Consider the following 20987-nt stretch of genomic DNA (forward strand, 5'->3'; position numbering starts at 1 on the left):
TAATAGGGGCCCTTGAATGTCGCTAATGTAATTTGAGTGTCATATATCCAAAAGGGAGAGAGATCTGTATAAATAATGGTGTTGGAGTTTTAACATTGAATTCTCAAAGTCTGAAAACTGCTTGAGACAAGGGGAGCAGCACTCGTGCCCCTCAGGAGCCACCACCTAGAGCTGCTAAATAAGCTGTTTTATTATAAACTATTTTATTATCTTAATGTCTCTTGATGCCACACTGACCCTCAGGTTCTAGTTAGTCAGAGTGAAAGAAGTTTCCAATATAAGCCAAAATATTCTGGTGACCTGTAGGTAATACAGCATCTCTAGGATGAGACTATCCCTATAGAAGATTCTGAGGTCAAGAAGCTATGTGAATCTCTAAATATTTTTAGTATGGCTATGCATGTGTTTACTCAAACTCATGAAAAAGGCCATATCTTAGATCAGATCTTTTCTACACATAACATTGATTTAGAAAACCCTCGACCGATTGCTTGGTCTGACCATTTCCTGCTCACCTTTTGGTTAAACAAAGAGCGTTACAAGCCTTGGTCTCAGAGCACCAAACAAAAGAAGGAAGTCAGATCTTTTAAGGCCATTACTCCTGACTTCCTAGCAGAAATAATAAGTCATCATCCGATCCCTGTGGAAGGGCCTTTAGAGGATGCAGCATCTGCGTTAGAAAGCTGGCTTCACAAATGGACATTACACCTTGCCCCCCCTAAGGTTCATAGGGTCGCTCGGGGAAATCACTCGGCTCCTTGGTTTTCCAAGGCGCTGAAGAAGAGCAAAAGGGCTTGTAAATGCCTTGAGCGCTCATGGAGAAAAAACTACGACCCTCTGAGCAAACTCAATTACAAACAGGCACTTAAAACATATTATGCGAAGGTCCGTAATGAAAAAAAAAACTTTCTGGCCCAAAAAACTGTCTCTGCCAGTAACTGTAGCAAGGAACTATTTAAGATAGTGAAAGATTTTGTCTCTCCTAATGCTACCCAGAGTCTTTTCACCCCCACTCAAGAATGGACTGTCTGCGTTGCAAAGTTCTTTTATGACAAGATTAAGTCCATTCAGGATTCTTTTGATGTATCCACATGTCCAAATTTGGATGTTGTTTCGGACTCCATAGATTTTTTTAGAGCGGACGCTCTTGTGGAGTTTCCTCCTATCTCTTTGGATACTTCACTTACCATTTTGAGTGCGCTCAAATCCGGGTCGCCTTCAGTTCCTTGCCCAGCTAAAATAGTAGCATCTGTCGCCGAGGTTTTAAATCCCGCTGCCAACCAAGTTATGAATCTCTCCTTAGTCACTGGCAAAGTTCCAGTGAGTTGGAAACAGGGTAAAATCCTCCCTCTTCTAAAGAAACCCTCTGCTGACCCAGCCGTTGTTAGCAAGTATAGGTCCATAACAATGCTCCCTTTTTTTGCTAAGGCACTAGAAAAATATGTGAACGCTGTCATTACCAACTATATAGAAGCTACTAATGCCCTCCATTCCAGTCAATCGGGTTTTAGAGCCAATTATAGCACCGAAACAGCCTTACTAGAAATTACAGAAAGCATTAAAGACACACTTGATAGAGGAGTAAAAGCAGTTTTAATACTGCTCGATCTCTTGGCCGCTTTTGATACCGTGCCCCACGACCGTCTCCTTCAGAGACTTAGGGAATGTGGTCTTGGGGGCATGGTTCTCAGCTGGTTTGTCTCCTTTCTGAACGATCGTAAACAATCTGTCTGGTCCCCTCCGTTTTCAGCGGATATTCCCCAACTGAATGTAGGAGTGCCCCAGGGCTCGGTGCTGAGCCCGACACTCTTTAATATCTATATGGCTCCTCTGGCTTCACTCGCTGAAAAATTTGGCACTAAGATTATAACCTACGCAGACGATTCACAACTCCTGTTCACATATGGAAAGGAGGAACCTTTTAATGAAAGCGAAATTAATCAATGTCTGTCCAACATCTTTGACTGGTTTCACCAGAATCAACTGTCTTATTAGACTCGGATCTTTCTATGAAGTCGCAGGTTAAATCTGTGACTGGCACGGGCTTCCGGCTCTTAAAAATGCTGAGGAATTTTCTCTCACTTCTGCCTCTGCCGCATAGGCAGACGGTAGTTCAAGCCTTGATTATTTCTAGACTGGACTATGCGAATGTCCTGTATATGGGTATTCCGAAATACTTAGTAAATCGCCTCCAGTTGGTGCAAAACGCGGCGGCTAGGGCTATCTTGATGGTCGGGCCTAGGACCCATCTGGCAAGCCACCTAAAAACTCTACACTGGTTACAAGTGAAAAACATAATTAACTTCAAGGCGCTGGTTCTAGCTTTCAAGGCCTTGCATGACAGCGGGGCCCTGTATCTCAGAAAGAGAATCACCTCCTACTGTCCGGGTAGGACACTAAGATCTTCGACCCAACACCTGTTAGCGGTGCCAAAATTTCTTCTAGTAAGGAAGGGAGGACGTTCCTTCCAGGTGATCGCAAGCAGACTATGGAACTCGCTACCTCCCTTCCTCAGAAGTGAACCTGAACTTCTTAGTTTCAGACGCCAACTTAAGACCTGGTTATTCCATCAATAATTGTCGACGTTTAGGATTGAAAGCTTGTTGGATCTCTCTCTTCTCAAGGTATTACTTTAGCGCCGGGACACTCTTTTTGAGTAGCCGTGCGCTCTACAAATCCCCCATAACATAACATAACATATCCAGATTGGCTGCCTGTCAACAAAATGGAGAGGAATTAACAGATAGGTGTTTTTTGTAATTGGTGATCGCTTTTGAGGTAAATGGCTTCTGGTGAGGATACTGCAACCTCACACAGCCACTCCAAGAGGTGCCTTGCCACACTGGAGCCACCAGCCCCCATACTGGGCAACGATCACCATGTGCAGCTTGTCAAAATGCAAAGCGGAGGTGCGAGAACTGAACCTGAACCGTAGGTGATTGGCAGAATGCCGGTGGTCAGGCCAGACAGTAGGCCCTGTTCACAGATGGCTGTTCTTGCAATGTTTAAGCCCCCCCATGGCACGCAGATTAAATCCTCCTTTTCAATTACGCATTCCATCCGTATATTTTCTTGATAAATCAGGCCGCCAAAGCCATGTAGTTTGAAATTGCAGAAGCAGTCACAGGCAGATCACTCTAAGTAGCGGCTATATTCACCAGGACTGAGCTCTGAGGATGTGCAGCCTGGCTAAATAAAAAAATAAAAAAATAAAAAATGAGTCAAAATGACGCTGCCACAATTTTTCCTTTATATTTACCCATCCAACTCAGATCACCAAATAAAAGGAAATGTGTGAAAGTGTTTTTTTGTGGAAAGTAGGTGGACTCAAATTGCAGGCAAAACAAACAGCTTGTATTTAATATAAAAATAAATTTAAAACGCACACTTTGAACCACCGTTATCACTACAGCGAAAGGAACTATTTTTAGGTGGATGTGGACAATGTGCACAGACTTTGTTCAGTCACTCACAGTGAAGGGAACCAATGGCAAAAATGGGATGATTCATTGCCTCATGGTATTTGCTGCGATGGAAGGAGCAAAATGTGAATGACAGTTTATCAGACCAATGGAGAAAGCCACTGGCCAAACGTTCCTCTGTATATGTATATTGTATATGAAATTTTGGGAAAAACAATAGCCTGGTGGAGCAACTAAAACTGTGTCAAAGGCGAGACCAAAAAATGAGGTTGGCTGATCTGTTAATTGGGGCTTTTTTGGTGCATCCATTTTGTAAGCAATACCTATATCGTAACACTAAGTTGATCGTTGATATCCAAGAACCTCCTCTTATAAGTGAGGCTTTTTTTTGTTCAAGCTACAACGTGCCAACATAAGTTTTGCTGAAAAAGAATAATGCACTTATTAACTCTATATACAAAGTAAAACATTTGTTTTAATTGAAGGCAGCATTTTTAATTAGTTTGGATTTCCACCGAAATAGCAGGTCACTGACAGAATATCAGAAACAAAAATATCATGTGGATAAAATATTATGTCAAAAATATCAAGGACCAAAATTTCAAGAAGATAATTGCAAATAGGAAAGTATAGATTTACTATTCTTAACTCCACATCTATGTACCTTGAAGATAAATAGATTGTCAAAGTACGTGTCTGTGGAGTTATATATAGCAAAATGTACTTACCTATAGAAGCTTATCTTCACGATATTATTGTAGTGCTCAGTATTCCTGACTCAATATTTTGTCCCACAACATTTTTGTTTCTAATATTCTATCTAAAAATCAAAATATCGAGAACAAAAATATTGTGAAGGTAAGTATACATAGGTAAGTATGGATTTACTATACTTGACTTCATATATATGGACCATGACAATATATATTTATATATACATATATGTATGTGTGTATATGAGTATGTTTATATGTATATATATACATATATATACAAGTATAAATACATATATACACATACATATATGTATATATAAATATGTGTGTATATATATATATATATATATATATATTCACCACAAAAAAGAAATGCGAGGGCTCAAAGCATCGAGGGAACAGAGCTCTTTTATTGGACACAGGGCGGCGAATGAGATCATTGTCCAGACGCGTTTCAGCCTGTTGGCCTTAATCATTGGAGGTTGGGTGTCAGTAAAACCATGTGGTTTAAAATTTAAAGGTAGACTGCTTTCGTAGTCCCAAAATCCTTTGTTTCCCAACATGCACCTTGGGAGAAAATTCACGCAGGTCCAGAGCACAGTTTGACAAATGGATGTAAATTATTTTCTTTGCGTAGTGCTTGCTCACTGTGCACTGTTCCAAAATCACGTACTCTCAAGATGCCTCACTGCCACAGTTCGTAGAAGTCCCAAGGAGCCCGTACCTCCGATGCTGTCAAGAGGTAGTGAAATACCCCTCTCAACTCCCTTGCTCGCCTCTTTAATGCCAGTAATTAGTAGTTTCATCATGGTATGAGGCGGGCGGGTCATGCCCCAGAAATTAATCCAAGACCAGCTGTCTCCGTGCTGAGGGGCCCCCGACCCTGACAGGGCGGCCTCGGCATAGCAGGAACGGAGTGTCCTGCATCTGACATTCACCACAAAAAAGAAATGCGAGGGATCAAAGCATCAAGGGAACAGAGCTCTTTTATTGGACACAGGGCGGCAAATGAGATCATTGTCCAGACGCGTTTCAGCCTGTTGGCCTTAATCATTGGAGGTTGGGTGTCAGTAAAACCATGTGGTTTAAAATTTAAAGGTAGACTGCTTTCGTAGTCCCAAAATCCTTTGTTTCCCAACATGCACCTTGGGAGAAAATTCACGCAGGTCCAGAGCACAGTTTGACAAATGGATGTAAATTATTTTCTTTGCGTAGTGCTTGCTCACTGTGCACTGTTCCAAAATCACGTACTCTCAAGATGCCTCACTGCCACAGTTCGTAGAAGTCCCAAGGAGCCCGTACCTCCGATGCTGTCAGGAGGTAGTGAAATACCCCTCTCAACTCCCTTGCTCGCCTCTTTAATGCCAGTAATTAGTAGTTTCATCATGGTATGAGGCGGGCGGGTCATGCCCCAGAACTTAATCCAAGACCAGCTGTCTCCGTGCTGAGGGGCCCCCGACCCTGACAGGGCGGCCTCGGCATAGCAGGAACGGAGTGTCCTGCATCTGACATTCACCACAAAAAAGAAATGCGAGGGCTCAAAGCATCGAGGGAACAGAGCTCTTTTATTGGACACAGGGCGGCAAATGAGATCATTGTCCAGACGCGTTTCAGCCTGTTGGCCTTAATCATTGGAGGTTGGGTGTCAGTAAAACCATGTGGTTTAAAATTTAAAGGTAGACTGCTTTCGTAGTCCCAAAATCCTTTGTTTCCCAACATGCACCTTGGGAGAAAATTCACGCAGGTCCAGAGCACAGTTTGACAAATGGATGTAAATTATTTTCTTTGCGTAGTGCTTGCTCACTGTGCACTGTTCCAAAATCACGTACTCTCAAGATGCCTCACTGCCACAGTTCGTAGAAGTCCCAAGGAGCCCGTACCTCCGATGCTGTCAGGAGGTAGTGAAATACCCCTCTCAACTCCCTTGCTCGCCTCTTTAATGCCAGTAATTAGTAGTTTCATCATGGTATGAGGCGGGCGGGTCATGCCCCAGAACTTAATCCAAGACCAGCTGTCTCCGTGCTGAGGGGCCCCCGACCCTGACAGGGCGGCCTTGGCATAGCAGGAACGGAGTGTCCTGCATCTGACATTCACCACAAAAAAGAAATGCGAGGGCTCAAAGCATCGAGGGAACAGAGCTCTTTTATTGGACACAGGGCGGCAAATGAGATCATTGTCCAGACGCGTTTCAGCCTGTTGGCCTTAATCATTGGAGGTTGGGTGTCAGTAAAACCATGTGGTTTAAAATTTAAAGGTAGACTGCTTTCGTAGTCCCAAAATCCTTTGTTTCCCAACATGCACCTTGGGAGAAAATTCACGCAGGTCCAGAGCACAGTTTGACAAATGGATGTAAATTATTTTCTTTGCGTAGTGCTTGCTCACTGTGCACTGTTCCAAAATCACGTACTCTCAAGATGCCTCACTGCCACAGTTCGTAGAAGTCCCAAGGAGCCCGTACCTCCGATGCTGTCAAGAGGTAGTGAAATACCCCTCTCAACTCCCTTGCTCGCCTCTTTAATGCCAGTAATTAGTAGTTTCATCATGGTATGAGGCAGGCGGGTCATGCCCCAGAAATTAATCCAAGACCAGCTGTCTCCGTGCTGAGGGGCCCCCGACCCTGACAAGGCGGCCTCGGCATAGCAGGAACGGAGTGTCCTGCATCTGACATTCACCACAAAATGTGAACTGGACCTGCGTGAATTTTCTCCCAAGGTGCATGTTGGGAAACAAAGGATTTTGGTACCACGAAAGCAGTCTACCTTTAAATTTTAAACCACATGGTTTTACTGACACCCAACCTCCAATGATTAATGCCAACAGACTGAAACGCGTCTGGACAATGATCTCATTTGCCGCCCTGTGTCCAATAAAAGAGCTCTGTTCCCTCGATGCTTTGAGCCCTCGCATTTCTTTTTTGTGGTGAATGTCAGATGCAGGACACTCCGTTCCTGCTATGCCGAGGCCGCCCTGTCAGGGTCGGGGGCCCCTCAGCACGGAGACAGCTGGTCTTGGATTAATTTCTGGGGCATGACCCGCCCGCCTCATACCATGATGAAACTACTAATTACTGGCATTAAAGAGGCGAGCAAGGGAGTTGAGAGGGGTATTTCACTACCTCTTGACAGCATCGGAGGTACGGGCTCCATGGGACTTCTACGAACTGTGGCAGTGAGGCATCTTGAGAGTACGTGATTTTGGAACAGTGCACAGTGAGCAAGCACTACGCAAAGAAAATAATTTACATCCATTTGTCAAACTGTGCTCTGGACCTGCGTGAATTTTCTCCCAAGGTGCATGTTGGGAAACAAAGGATTTTGGGACTACGAAAGCAGTCTACCTTTAAATTTTAAACCACATGCTTTTACTGACACCCAACCTCCAATGATTAAGGCCAACAGGCTGAAACGCGTCTGGACAATGATCTCATTTGCCGCCCTGTGTCCAATAAAAGAGCTCTGTTCCCTCGATGCTTTGAGCTCTCGCATTTCTTTTTTGTGGTGAATGTCAGATGCAGGACACTCCGTTCCTGCTATGCCGAGGCCGCCCTGTCAGAGTCGGGGGCCCCTCAGCACGGAGACAGCTGGTCTTGGATTAATTTCTGGGGCATGACCCGCCCGCCTCATACCATGATGAAACTACTAATTGCTGGCATTAAAGAGGCGAGCAAGGGAGTTGAGAGGGGTATTTCACTACCTCTTGACAGCATCGGAGGTACGGGCTCCTTGGGACTTCTACGAACTGTGGCAGTGAGGCATCTTGAGAGTACGTGATTTTGGAACAGTGCACAGTGAGCAAGCACTACGCAAAGAAAATAATTTACATCCATTTGTCAAACTGTGCTCTGGACCTGCGTGAATTTTCTCCCAAGGTGCATGTTGGGAAACAAAGGATTTTGGGACTACGAAAGCAGTCTACCTTTAAATTTTAAACCACATGGTTTTACTGACACCCAACCTCCAATGATTAAGGCCAACAGGCTGAAACGCGTCTGGACAATGATCTCATTTGCCGCCCTGTGTCCAATAAAAGAGGTCTGTTCCCTCGATGCTTTGAGCCTCGCATTTCTCTTTTGTGGTGAATGTCAGATGCAGGACACTCCGTTCCTGCTATGCCGAGGCCGCCCTGTCAGGGTCGGGGGCCCCTCAGCACGGAGACAGCTGGTCTTGGATTAATTTCTGGGGCATGACCCGCCCGCCTCATACCATGATGAAACTACTAATTACTGACATTAAAGAGGCGAGCAAGGGAGTTGAGAGGGGTATTTCACTACCTCTTGACAGCATCGGAGGTACGGGCTCCTTGGGACTTCTACGAACTGTGGCAGTGAGGCATCTTGAGAGTACGTGATTTTGGAACAGTGCACAGTGAGCAAGCACTACGCAAAGAAAATAATTTACATCCATTTGTCAAACTGTGCTCTGGACCTGCGTGAATTTTCTCCCAAGATGCATGTTGGGAAACAAAGGATTTTGGGACTACGAAAGCAGTCCACCTTTAAATGTTAAACCACATGCTTTTACTGACACCCAACCTCCAATGATTAAGGCCAACAGACTGAAACGCGTCTGGACAATGATCTCATTTGCCGCCCTGTGTCCAATAAAAGAGCTCTGTTCCCTCGATGCTTTGAGCTCTCGCATTTCTTTTTTGTGGTGAATGTCAGATGCAGGACACTCCGTTCCTGCTATGCCGAGGCCGCCCTGTCAGAGTCGGGGGTCCCTCAGCACGGAGACAGCTGGTCTTGGATTAATTTCTGGGGCATGACCCGCCCGCCTCATACCATGATGAAACTACTAATTACTGGCATTAAAGAGGCGAGCAAGGGAGTTGAGAGGGGTATTTCACTACCTCTTGACAGCATCGGAGGTCCGGGCTCCTTGGGACTTCTACGAACTGTGGCAGTGAGGCATCTTGAGAGTACGTGATTTTGGAACAGTGCACAGTGAGCAAGCACTACGCAAAGAAAATAATTTACATCCATTTGTCAAACTGTGCTCTGGACCTGCGTGAATTTTCTTCCAAGGTGCATGTTGGGAAACAAAGGATTTTGGGACTACGAAAGCAGTCTACCTTTAAATTTTAAACCACATGGTTTTACTGACACCCAACCTCCAATGATTAAGGCCAACAGGCTGAAACGCGTCTGGACAATGATCTCATTTGCCGCCCTGTGTCCAATAAAAGAGCTCTGTTCCCTCGATGCTTTGAGCCCTCGCATTTCTTTTTTGTGGTGAATGTCAGATGCAGGACACTCCGTTCCTGCTATGCCGAGGCCGCCCTGTCAGGGTCGGGGGCCCCTCAGCACGGAGACAGCTGGTCTTGGATTAATTTCTGGGGCATGACCCGCCCGCCTCATACCATGATGAAACTACTAATTACTGGCATTAAAGAGGCGAGCAAGGGAGTTGAGAGGGGTATTTCACTACCTCTTGACAGCATCGGAGGTACGGGCTCCTTGGGACTTCTACGAACTGTGGCAGTGAGGCATCTTGAGAGTACGTGATTTTGGAACAGTGCACAGTGAGCAAGCACTACGCAAAGAAAATAATTTACATCCATTTGTCAAACTGTGCTCTGGACCTGCGTGAATTTTCTCCCAAGGTGCATGTTGGGAAACAAAGGATTTTGGGACTACGAAAGCAGTCTACCTTTAAATTTTAAACCACATGGTTTTACTGACACCCAACCTCCAATGATTAAGGCCAACAGGCTGAAACGCGTCTGGACAATGATCTCATTTGCCGCCCTGTGTCCAATAAAAGAGCTCTGTTCCCTCGATGCTTTGAGCCCTCGCATTTCTTTTTTGTGGTGAATGTCAGATGCAGGACACTCCGTTCCTGCTATGCCGAGGCCGCCCTGTCAGGGTCGGGGGCCCCTCAGCACGGAGACAGCTGGTCTTGGATTATTTTCTGGGGCATGACCCGCCCGCCTCATACCATGATGAAACTACTAATTACTGGCATTAAAGAGGCGAGCAAGGGAGTTGAGAAGGGTATTTCACTACCTCTTGACAGCATCGGAGGTACGGGCTCCTTGTGACTTCTACGAACCGTGGCAGTGAGGCATCTTGAGAGTACGTGATTTTGGAACAGTGCACAGTGAGCAAGCACTACGCAAAGAAAATAATTTACATCCATTTGTCAAACTGTGCTCTGGACCTGCGTGAATTTTCTCCCAAGGTGCATGTTGGGAAACAAAGGATTTTGGGACTACGAAAGCAGTCTACCTTTAAATTTTAAACCACATGGTTTTACTGACACCCAACCTCCAATGATTAAGGCCAACAGGCTGAAACGCGTCTGGACAATGATCTAATTTGCCGCCCTGTGTCCAATAAAAGAGCTCTGTTCCCTCGATGCTTTGAGCCCTCGCATTTCTTTTTTGTGGTGAATGTCAGATGCAGGACACTCCGTTCCTGCTATGCCGAGGCCGCCCTGTCAGGGTCGGGGGCCCCTCAGCACGGAGACAGCTGGTCTTGGATTAATTTCTGGGGCATGACCCGCCCGCCTCATACCATGATGAAACTACTAATTACTGGCATTAAAGAGGCGAGCAAGGGAGTTGAGAGGGGTATTTCACTACCTCTTGACAGTATCGGAGGTACGGGCTCCTTGGGACTTCTACGAACTGTGGCAGTGAGGCATCTTGAGAGTATGTGATTTTGGAACAGTGCACAGTGAGCAAGCACTACGCAAAGAAAATAATTTACATCCATTTGTCAAACTGTGCTCTGGACCTGCGTGAATTTTCTCCCAAGGTGCATGTTGGGAAACAAAGGATTTTGGGACTACGAAAGCAGTCTACCTTTAAATTTTAAACCACATGGTTTTACTGACACCCAACCTCCAATGATTAAGGCCAACAGGCTGAAACGCGTCTGGACAATGATCTCATTTGCCGCCCTGTGTCCAATAAAAGAGCTCTGTTCCTTCGATGCTTTCAGCCCTCGCATTTCTTTTTTGTGGTGAATGTCAGATGCAGGACACTCCGTTCCTGCTATGCCGAGGCCGCCCTGTCAGGGTCGGGGGCCCCTCAGCACGGAGACAGCTGGTCTTATATATATATATATATATATATATATATATATATATATATATATATATATATTCACTTAAAAAACCATAGGTTTCACACATGTTAGAGTTAGCTGGACATTTCCCTCGTAAAAAAACAATGAAATTCCCCCGTTATAGTTAGTGCAGGCAACTATAACTCACGCGACCGCAATCCTCTGCTGATGACGTCAGATATTACATCACTGCATTTAGACACCTATTTACCCATGTCTTCTTCCATTAATCTTTAGCTATACATATATTACAAATATTTATTTTTCAGAAAGACACATATGTAATCAGTGATGTAATATCTGACGTCATCAGCAGAGGATTGCGGTCGCGTGAGTTATAGTTGCCTGCACTAACTATAACGGGGGAATTTCATTGTTTTTTTGCGAGGGAAATGTCCAGCTAACTATAACATGTGTGAAACCTATGGTTTTTTAAGTGAATTTGCAAGGTTTTTTAAATGCTAATTCCTAACTATAACGTGTGTGAAACCTATGGATTTTTAAGTGAATTTGTACGTTTTTTTAAATGCTAAGTTATGTATTTATTAATATTTTTTTTTCAGGTTTTTCCCCGTGCGCGCACCGTGCACGCTCTGTGGGCGATCAGTGCGCTTCGCGCACCGAACGCCCATGATGCGTTGTGCGTGCCGTGTGCGTACGGTGCGCGCACCTCGCGCTTTTTCGAAAAAAAAATGTTTTTTTCACCCTTGGGGGTCCTTCAGTGACCCCCTGACAAAGGCTAGGGGGTCAGGAACTGTCCACCCTGCCCCCTTTTCACGTTCTCCACCTTTGTTTTTCACTGCCTCAGACTGCGAGAGACAAAATGTCGGCCGACACTTCCTGATTTCGACCGATTCGAATGTTTACTGACATCTAACAACCAATCAGAATTGCGCTCGCGCACGTCACCGTGCGCGCACAGTGCGTGCACGGTGGGCGCCTACAGATATGTATGTACTTTTAACTGCAATTTTCTCAGGAACTAATGAACATATTGACTCCAAATATGCAAAAGGCACATCCCTGACCTGAGGACTACCTCTTTGCCAAATTTAAAGTAATTCTGTTCAGCCGTTTGGGCTGTACCTTGGACTAAAGGTCCCTATGGAAAATTGCATGGGAAAAACGCGTTTTGGGACCCCCCCTTTTTTCTCAGCCCCTGCTTGACGAATCCCCCTGAGACTTTCAGGGTAGGAGCGGAGCACCCCACCTATTTTGAAACTTTCGCGAGGATTCATCAATCGGCGCCAAAGTTATTCCAAATAGAATGTTGCGGATTTCCTATGGAAACACGGTCCTAACATATATATATATGTCTATGTGTTGAGATGCAGCTGTGGTTTATGCTATGTTGGAAGCGCTAAACTCCAAGTGCATGTGCGTATATTGCAGCACCTCCGTGCGATTGTCAATTCTGACCCAACATATCCAGGCGCGAGACATTTCAAAGCGGTGCATGAAAACAACTTAACATATTTACAATATTATGTAATTGACTCAGTACCCCTTAGTAAAAGAGGTGGGAATCGTGAAAAACAACCACGCCAATTAGAATCGAAATATATTATTGAGTTAGACACCAAATTTTCGACTGGATTAAACACAGGAGAAGATTTACATAATTTTTTATAAAAATATATAAATAAAAGGGGCTGCGACTACCATTCTAGGCACATGAGTATCTGTCTAAGTCATCTATGAATGTCATTTGGTCTCCCCTTTAGGTATTTCATGCTACTCCTATTCTCACAAGCCATATAAGTATGCTGAGTTCGTGTAACATCTTTGCCATGTACTGTTGCTTTCATTCTTTGACATATTATCTAAAATTTATATGTGTATGTACATACATAAATTCTCTTAGAATATTGGGTCAAACATGGCATGATTGGATCTACGTTATCATAAATCACCATTGTATATGTATTAGTACATAGTATTCATGATTTTATACAGTAGATTCCGGTCTATGAAGATAATCGCTGCTATCCCATTATGGGATTAGTCTTATTATTTGTGCACTAATTTGCAAATATTATTTTCTCTTTGCACATTTCACACCAACAGCACTTTTACAAAACAGCGTGAAGGTATGAAGTTTACAATCTTTTTACTGTGGTTTTATATGGCTCAACAAATTCAATATTGCGTATTTGCACATTTGATCGACTTTTTTTAGCTTGTATTATTCTGTAATCAAGTGATATATTGTCACACTGCTGCTAACATTATAATTGTAAATATATTTTACATGCTGGAAAAAGTTTCTTAATTAATTTATCCAACAGGTAGTTTTAGCTATGTTACATGTTGTATTTACAATTGTTAAATCATTTAGCGAAATTGCACATGTCATATACTGTTTACGTCTCTATCCTTACCCCTTATTTTGCGATATATTAGCATATTTGCACATGTTGTTATAGATAGTGGCTTGAATGGGAATTCTTAAGGACACAAGTATATATTAGTGTATTTGCACACCTGATGTGGATGCCTCATTAATAGGAGCAAGCACCTACTGACCCAATCCAGTGTATTTGCATTTTTTGCCCACGTTGCAATTTGACGATTGTTGGTTTTAGGAAACTAGATTTCCATAATGTACAGTGCTCAACATCTATATTTATTGAACAAGCTATGTGTGTCTATTTTTGTAATTTATTTTGGAGCCATGAATAATTATACCCAGTGTTTAATGTTTTTTGCTAGTAATACTACGCATAGTATTTTTTCTATGTTCATTGCCTGTTAATCATACGACCCGGAAGTGCTATGGGGTTTATATTTCCTGTTTTCGTTTATGCCGACAAGTGATCAAGGACACAGTTCGTGTCCGAAACGCGTCTTGGACTGCACCTTTTCCTTTGAAATAAAGCACTGACAATTTGGCAACAGCATATTGTGAGTCTGTGGTCCTGTTTGTGCGCGTTCGCACGAGGATACCGCTAGCTGATATATATATATATATATATATATATATATATATATATATATATATATATATATATATACATATCTATACATATATGTATTAATATATTGATATGTAGATCGATATATATATATATATATATATATATATATATATTCAATGAAAAAACCAAAGGTTTCACACATGTTATAGTTAGCTGGACATTTCACTCGTAAAAAACCAATGAAATTCCCCCGTTATAGTTAGTTCAGCTAACTATAACTCGCGCGCCCGCAATGCACTACTGATGACGTCACATATTACATCACTCATGACATGGTCAGTGACATCACTCATGACATCACTGATGACATCTCAAATGACATCACTGATGACATCATCCAGTGATGTGTGTTTTTCTGAAAATTAAATATGTTTTATATATGTATATCTCAAGGTCGATGGAAGAATAAATGAGTATATAAGTGTCTAAATTGATGATTTGTTTCTGAAAAATTGATTGTATAACTGACTGATTAAGTGTATCTTTTTGAATACATGGCTTAGTGAGTAATGTTTAAATGTGTAAATACCTGTATCAGTCTCTCACTTTGTATATAAGTGGCTGCATGGGTTGGTGAGTAGCTACATGAGTGTCTATATAGGTTAATAGTTGGTTTTTTGAGTATCAGTATGAGTGTCTGAGTGTCTTCATGGTGCGGTGGGGGGTATTACGTAGTGCATAGATGCATGAATGAGTGACTCACTGTTTGTATGTGTTGAAGACAGCATGTGTGCAGGACTGTATGGGTGGATGAGTGTGTGCATGGGTGTGTTAGTGAGTGAATGACTGTCTCAATAGTGTCTTCATAAGTAACTACATATGTTTTAAACTAGTATATGTGACTATTGGTGTTTATAAGTGAGTATATGTGAGAGTGAGAGATTGGAAGAGTTCCTGTATGAATAAGTATGTGTTTCTATAAGTGATTTTTTAAAAGACTAAGTATGTGTAAGTTTCTGTAAAAGTAAGTGTGGTGGTGTGTGTATAACTGTATATGCAAGTAAATGGATGTTTGATTCTTTATTAGCATGAGTGACTATGTGTGAGTAACTCTATGGATGAGTGGCATTGTGTTACAGGATGTTTAGGTGTATGAGTACATATGATGTGTGAGTACATGTATGAGTGACTGTATAGGATTGTTGGTGGATGAGTGGATGTGTATGTGGATCTTAGAATTACTGAATAGGTTGTTGTAACTGTTATTGGTATGTCCATTTTTTTGAAAATTTTAGTCTCTATTTTTGAATGTTTGTATCAAAGGTTATATTAGGGTGAGAGGAGGTCTACCACTCTGTCACAAGGATAATGTCATCAGTGATGTCATTTGAGATGTCATCAGTGATGTCATGAGTGATGTCACTGACCATGTCATGAGTGATGTAATATGTGACGTCATCAGTAGTGCATTGCGGGCGCGCGAGTTATAGTTAGCTGAACTAACTATAACGGGGGAATTTCATTGGTTTTTTACGAGTGAAATGTCCAGCTAACTATAACATGTGTGAAACCTTTGGTTTTTTCATTGAATTTCTAAGGTTTTTTAAATGCTAATTCCTAACTATAACGTGTGTGAAACCCATGGTTTTTTCAGTGAATTTCAAAGGTTTTTTAAATGCTAATTCCTAACTATAACGTGTGTGAAACCCATGTTTTTTTCAGTGAATTTGCAAGGTTTTTTAAATGCTAATTTTTTTTTTTTCTTCTTTTTTTTTTTACATATTTTTATTTTAATTTTCTATCCTTTTTTAAAGACTATGGTTAAATTTTTAAAATTCTACAATATGTTTTTTAAAACATTTTTTATAAAATAAACAGGTAAAATTTATTAGCAATACATTTTTTCCTTTTTTTTAAATTTTTTTTTAGTGCGCGTACGGTAAGCTTACGGTAAGCGTACGGTTTACGCAATGTCCGTAATTTATCTACGCTGTTTGCGTATAGTTACGCAATTTGCGTAGCCGCGCGTACTCCGCGTGGGGCGCGTACGCTACACGCGCACGTTACGCGGAAGTGTCGGGGAGTGACTGTTATGCGCATGCGCGCGAGCGCGTGTCTTTTTTACGCGCATGCGTACTTTTGCCGTAAGCGTACCGTAAGCGTACGGTAGGTCATGTGATCATGAAACACAACTTTTGATTGGTTGAAACTACTTTCAGTTCTAGAACTCTCCTATACCACACCCATTCCCCTCATTTCTGCTTGTGATCCCTTAGGAGAAGGAGCTGGGTTGTCTTTGTGATACGATGGCAGAACAGCAGAGCTCTTCTGAGAGTGAGGCTAGCAGCACTACCTTGAGGCAGAGAGCGAGGAAACAAAAGACCTCTTACGTATGGGAGTATTTTACTTTTCCAGAAGGCCAGCAAAAGGTAAATGCACCCTTAGTGACTTGCAAGCTGTGTAAGCGTGTACTTTCAAGAGGTAATCCTGACAGGAAGTATTCCTTTGGGAATCACACCATGATGAGACACCTTAAGGATGTACACAGAAGGACACATGCTCAACTTACTGAAGGTAACCCTTCAGTAAATCAACCAAGCACATCCACAGCAGCTCAGCCTGGACCATCATCTGCAGGGCCGAGTCCTTCTTCTGCAGGTCAGGTGAACCCTTCATCTGTGGGGGGAGCATCTCCTTTTTCTGGTCCTCTGGAAATTAACCCTCGGTTTGCGAGAGTTGAAGTACGGTGCGCCACTTGTCACGATCTAATTACTTATAGGGAGACCAGTATTTCCCTAGTGAACAGTAAAATAGATCAGCACACTTGTCGTACCGTCTAATATTCCCAATCTTTCTTTCCTCTGTCCCTGCATGAACACAACGGCTCTTTTAAGAGCCAACATTACCTTTCATCTATTTTTAATATATTTTTTTAAAAACTTTTTTTTTTTTTTTTTACCGTACGCGTAATATATATATTTTTTTTTAAAAAACACTAAAAATCAATTATCACATTACAAGGTCCTTGAGAGACTACAATTAAAAACTAAAAATGTGATTGTAGAGAAGTGGAAAAAAGGGACCATGACATTATTGACTTACCATACCCACTCAAAAAAAGATTTATTCATTTAATTTTTTTTTTAATTGCTTTAAAAATGGTTCTAGTTTTCGAAAATTTTCTATCTCAATCTGAAAAAAAAGAAAAAAGTATTAATATTTAATAAAACATTTAATAATACAGTACACATATTTACATATTTTTCAAAAAATATTTTTGCCTTTTTTTTGCTGTTTTCAGAAAATATTGCATTTCACTATAAATTGTGAAAGCAATTGCATTCATCATTTAACAGCATGCAAAAAAAAAATTAACAATCTCAAAGATTGTTTTTAAAAAAGCCCACAATCTCTTTTTGCATAAACATAACTTTATAGAAATGCATAATATTCTTAAAAAATATCATCTAATATCAATACTTATTTCTTTAAAATACCGTCTGATATTTTTGTTTCAGAAGTATAATCACAATAATATATGTCAAATAACTCCACAATACATCTGGTTCCATTTCCTTTAGGCCAAATAGTAATTTTAAAATTCTTTTTTTGTTTAATTTCCAATGGTAATCCAATAAAAAACAAAAGTTTAAATTGTACAGATGTCACCGATTCTCTGTAACATTTTGGTTTCCGAAAGATTAATTAATAATTAAATAAGTCCACAATAGAATTGTTTACTTTTCCGCATGGCCAAATAGTAATTTTAAAAATCTTTTTTGAAAAATTTTCCAATGGCAATCCAATAACATTCCAAAATTTAAATTGTGCAGATGTTACCGATTTTTTCTAAATTTTTGGTTTTCCAAAGTTTCCTTAAAAAATGGAAAAATTCCACATTACAATTGGTTACCTTTCCATTAGGCCAAATGATAATTTGTTAAATCTTTTTTTTTGTAAATTCCAAATGGTAATCCAATAAAATGGTAAAATTGTTTTGTCCAGATGTTGCCAAATCTCTCTAAAATTTAGGTTTCAGGAAGATTAGATAGGAATTTGCTAAATCAAAAGGCAAATGTTGCTTAAAAATCAATTGGGAATCATTACACAGTGTCCAGCCTTTTTCACATTTAAGATAAACTGTGTAATGACCAGAAGTTACAGTAGGTCCATCATGGAAAATTATTGCAACTGTTACAAAAGTTTTTCCTGAAATTGATAATTGCTGTCCTGTAAACTTCTTTATTAAAGTATCCAATTTTGAACCATCAGCTCTACATCGTTGCATCATTAAAATTACATACTGTCTGTATTCCTTTAAAATTAATGTTGAAAACATGTCAGATTTACACTCACCGCATTGCATGCTATGATTAGCATCTTTAACTAATTTAGCAAAAGTGACTGTTTTACTCACTGGCAATGTTAAATAAATAAACCTTTCAGAATCAACATTAGAGCCACATATATTATAACAGTTTTCACAACTATGTTCCCATTTATAAGAGAGACCAAATATATTTTCAATGGGAACCCCTTCTTCTTCCAGTACCTGAAGAAAATAAATCAAGAATTCCTGTGCGTCTTGCTGTACATTTTGAGAAAACTGTGTTCGTCCTGAACATACATCTAAAACTTTTCTAATTTCAGTAGCACTTTCTATTTGAGTTTTATCATTACTCAGCTTTTCAAAAAGGAGACTCAGCACAGAACAGAATCTTTTTCCCTGATTTACTATTATCTGCTCTTGCAAACTTTCCAGATAAAATGCAACATTCAGCACTACATTAGCGTAGCAGTTGACACCAGAGCTATTTTCAAAATAACATCCTACAACCTGTTCTTCATTTTCCTTATTCTTTTTGCTTGCAATTACATCACTCCTCTTTTTTTTCCTCCTCTCTACATCTTCATTACAGATATTCTCATTTCTCCTTTTACGAGAAACTACACGTTTCTCCAATACAGGATACTGACCTAAATGAGGAGCATAGCTTCTTCTTAATCTATTATACTCCTTTACACAATTTGTATCAGCACTAACTTTTGAATCATCAAAGTCTATCATGAATAAACCTGATAATGTTTTCACTCGTGACAAAGCAACATATGCCATACCTTCTTTGAACACAGTTGAACCAATATTCACAAATGCACAATCTACAGTCAATCCTTGAGACTTGTGAATAGTTACAGCATATGCTAGCGAAAACGGAAACTGCTTCCTACGTACATATAAGTCTTTCACAAGCATGAAACGAACTGAACAACGACAAATGTCTTTAACTTCTTCTATCTGATCAAATTTTATTTTTAAACATTCAATTCCATCTTTTTTCTGATAATTAATAAAACCCACAACTCTTCCCATAGCTCCATTAACTAAACCTTTTTCAACATCCAAATTTCTCCTTAAAAATACTCTACAGTTCATGCAAACATATAGGTTTTTTTCTAATCCAGCTGTTTTGGAAATCTTCTTCTCTAGTGAATCCAATTTATTTTTCAGTGTGCCTGTTAATGTGACAGTAATTCTTCCATCCTCAATTTTGTCCACTGCTTCCAATTTCCTGATATCTTCCTTTTCCAATTTCAAAAGCTCCTCATTGAATATTGAGCATTCACGTAGAGTTGGCATTAAGCAGATGACACTTTTGTTTTCTGCAATGTTCTTGTATATCTTCTCTGCAACTATTTCTTCCTTTGGAAATAAATTATGTAGCAGCCGACTCTGTAATGCTTTTTTGCCAGCTTCTGTGAGTAGTCCAATCCAGATATCTTTCAGAATACTTCCATATTCTTCATCGTTTGCTTGCCTCATATTAGTTGTAAGTTCCTTGTACTCAAAGAAGGACCAAATATTTGTATTACCGATGCTTCCCAATGACTTCTTCGTGTCTTCATGTGTCACAGTATTAAACACTGGTTGTCCTTTAACTGGAGTAAGTTGCAAAAGATCTCCAAAAACTATGACGTGTTTTCCTCCAAATAACACGTCATAGTCTGTCTTCAGAATTTGCTGCATTCTTAAATGCACAAAGGCAAGCATTAAGTTCGATACCATGCTCACCTCATCAATAATGAGAACTTGCATCTTCTTCAATACTCTTGAAACTTCCAAGCATGCTTCTCCAGTTAGCTTGTTGTATTGTATTTTGTTCTCATGCTCCACTGGTAACATTAGCAAACAATGTAAAGTGATTCCTTTTATGTTATATGCTGCTAACCCAGTTGGAGCAGTAACCACACAAGACAAAGTAGAATCCGTTTTTTGCTGTAGGTAGCTTCTGATGACTTTTATTAGGAAACTTTTTCCAGTTCCAGCTTGTCCGCTTACATACATCCTGATTGGATGAAATGATGTGCATGAGCACTCTTTTTTTTCATGTAGAAATCCGTGATCAATTTTTTTTCTGATCTCTTCATAAATTTGTTGCTGCTCTTCGTTCAGTTGTCTTTCCAAATTTTGTAAGTCTATAAATTCTCCTTGAGCTTGATTCATAGCCGTTTCCACTTCATTCATGGCTATTGATGCTTCATTTTCAACGATTGGTTGTCCTAGGGGATCTTGACTGAGTGTTCCTGAACTTTGGCTGTCCTGAGAACTGTCTCTAGCTATTTCTGCTGCAATTGTAGTTTCCTGTTCAATTTCTTCATTTAACATTTGCAGATAAGTTGTGAATGTATTGCATTGTATGCTGTCTTTGCAAGCATTAAAAGAATCTTCATAGCTTTGAAATTCTCCCAGTAGTTCATCCTCTGTACGCCATGGTTTAAACAGCTGTAAAAGAGCCAAGTAGTAAAATTCCTTTTTGTCAGTAGTGTCGCAACTCAGCTTCCGGTGATTTATCAAACTTCCTTT

Source organism: Triturus cristatus, chromosome 5_1 (genome assembly GCF_964204655.1).
Source record: "Triturus cristatus chromosome 5_1, aTriCri1.1, whole genome shotgun sequence".
In the NCBI taxonomy this organism is placed as follows: Eukaryota; Metazoa; Chordata; class Amphibia; order Caudata; family Salamandridae; genus Triturus; species Triturus cristatus.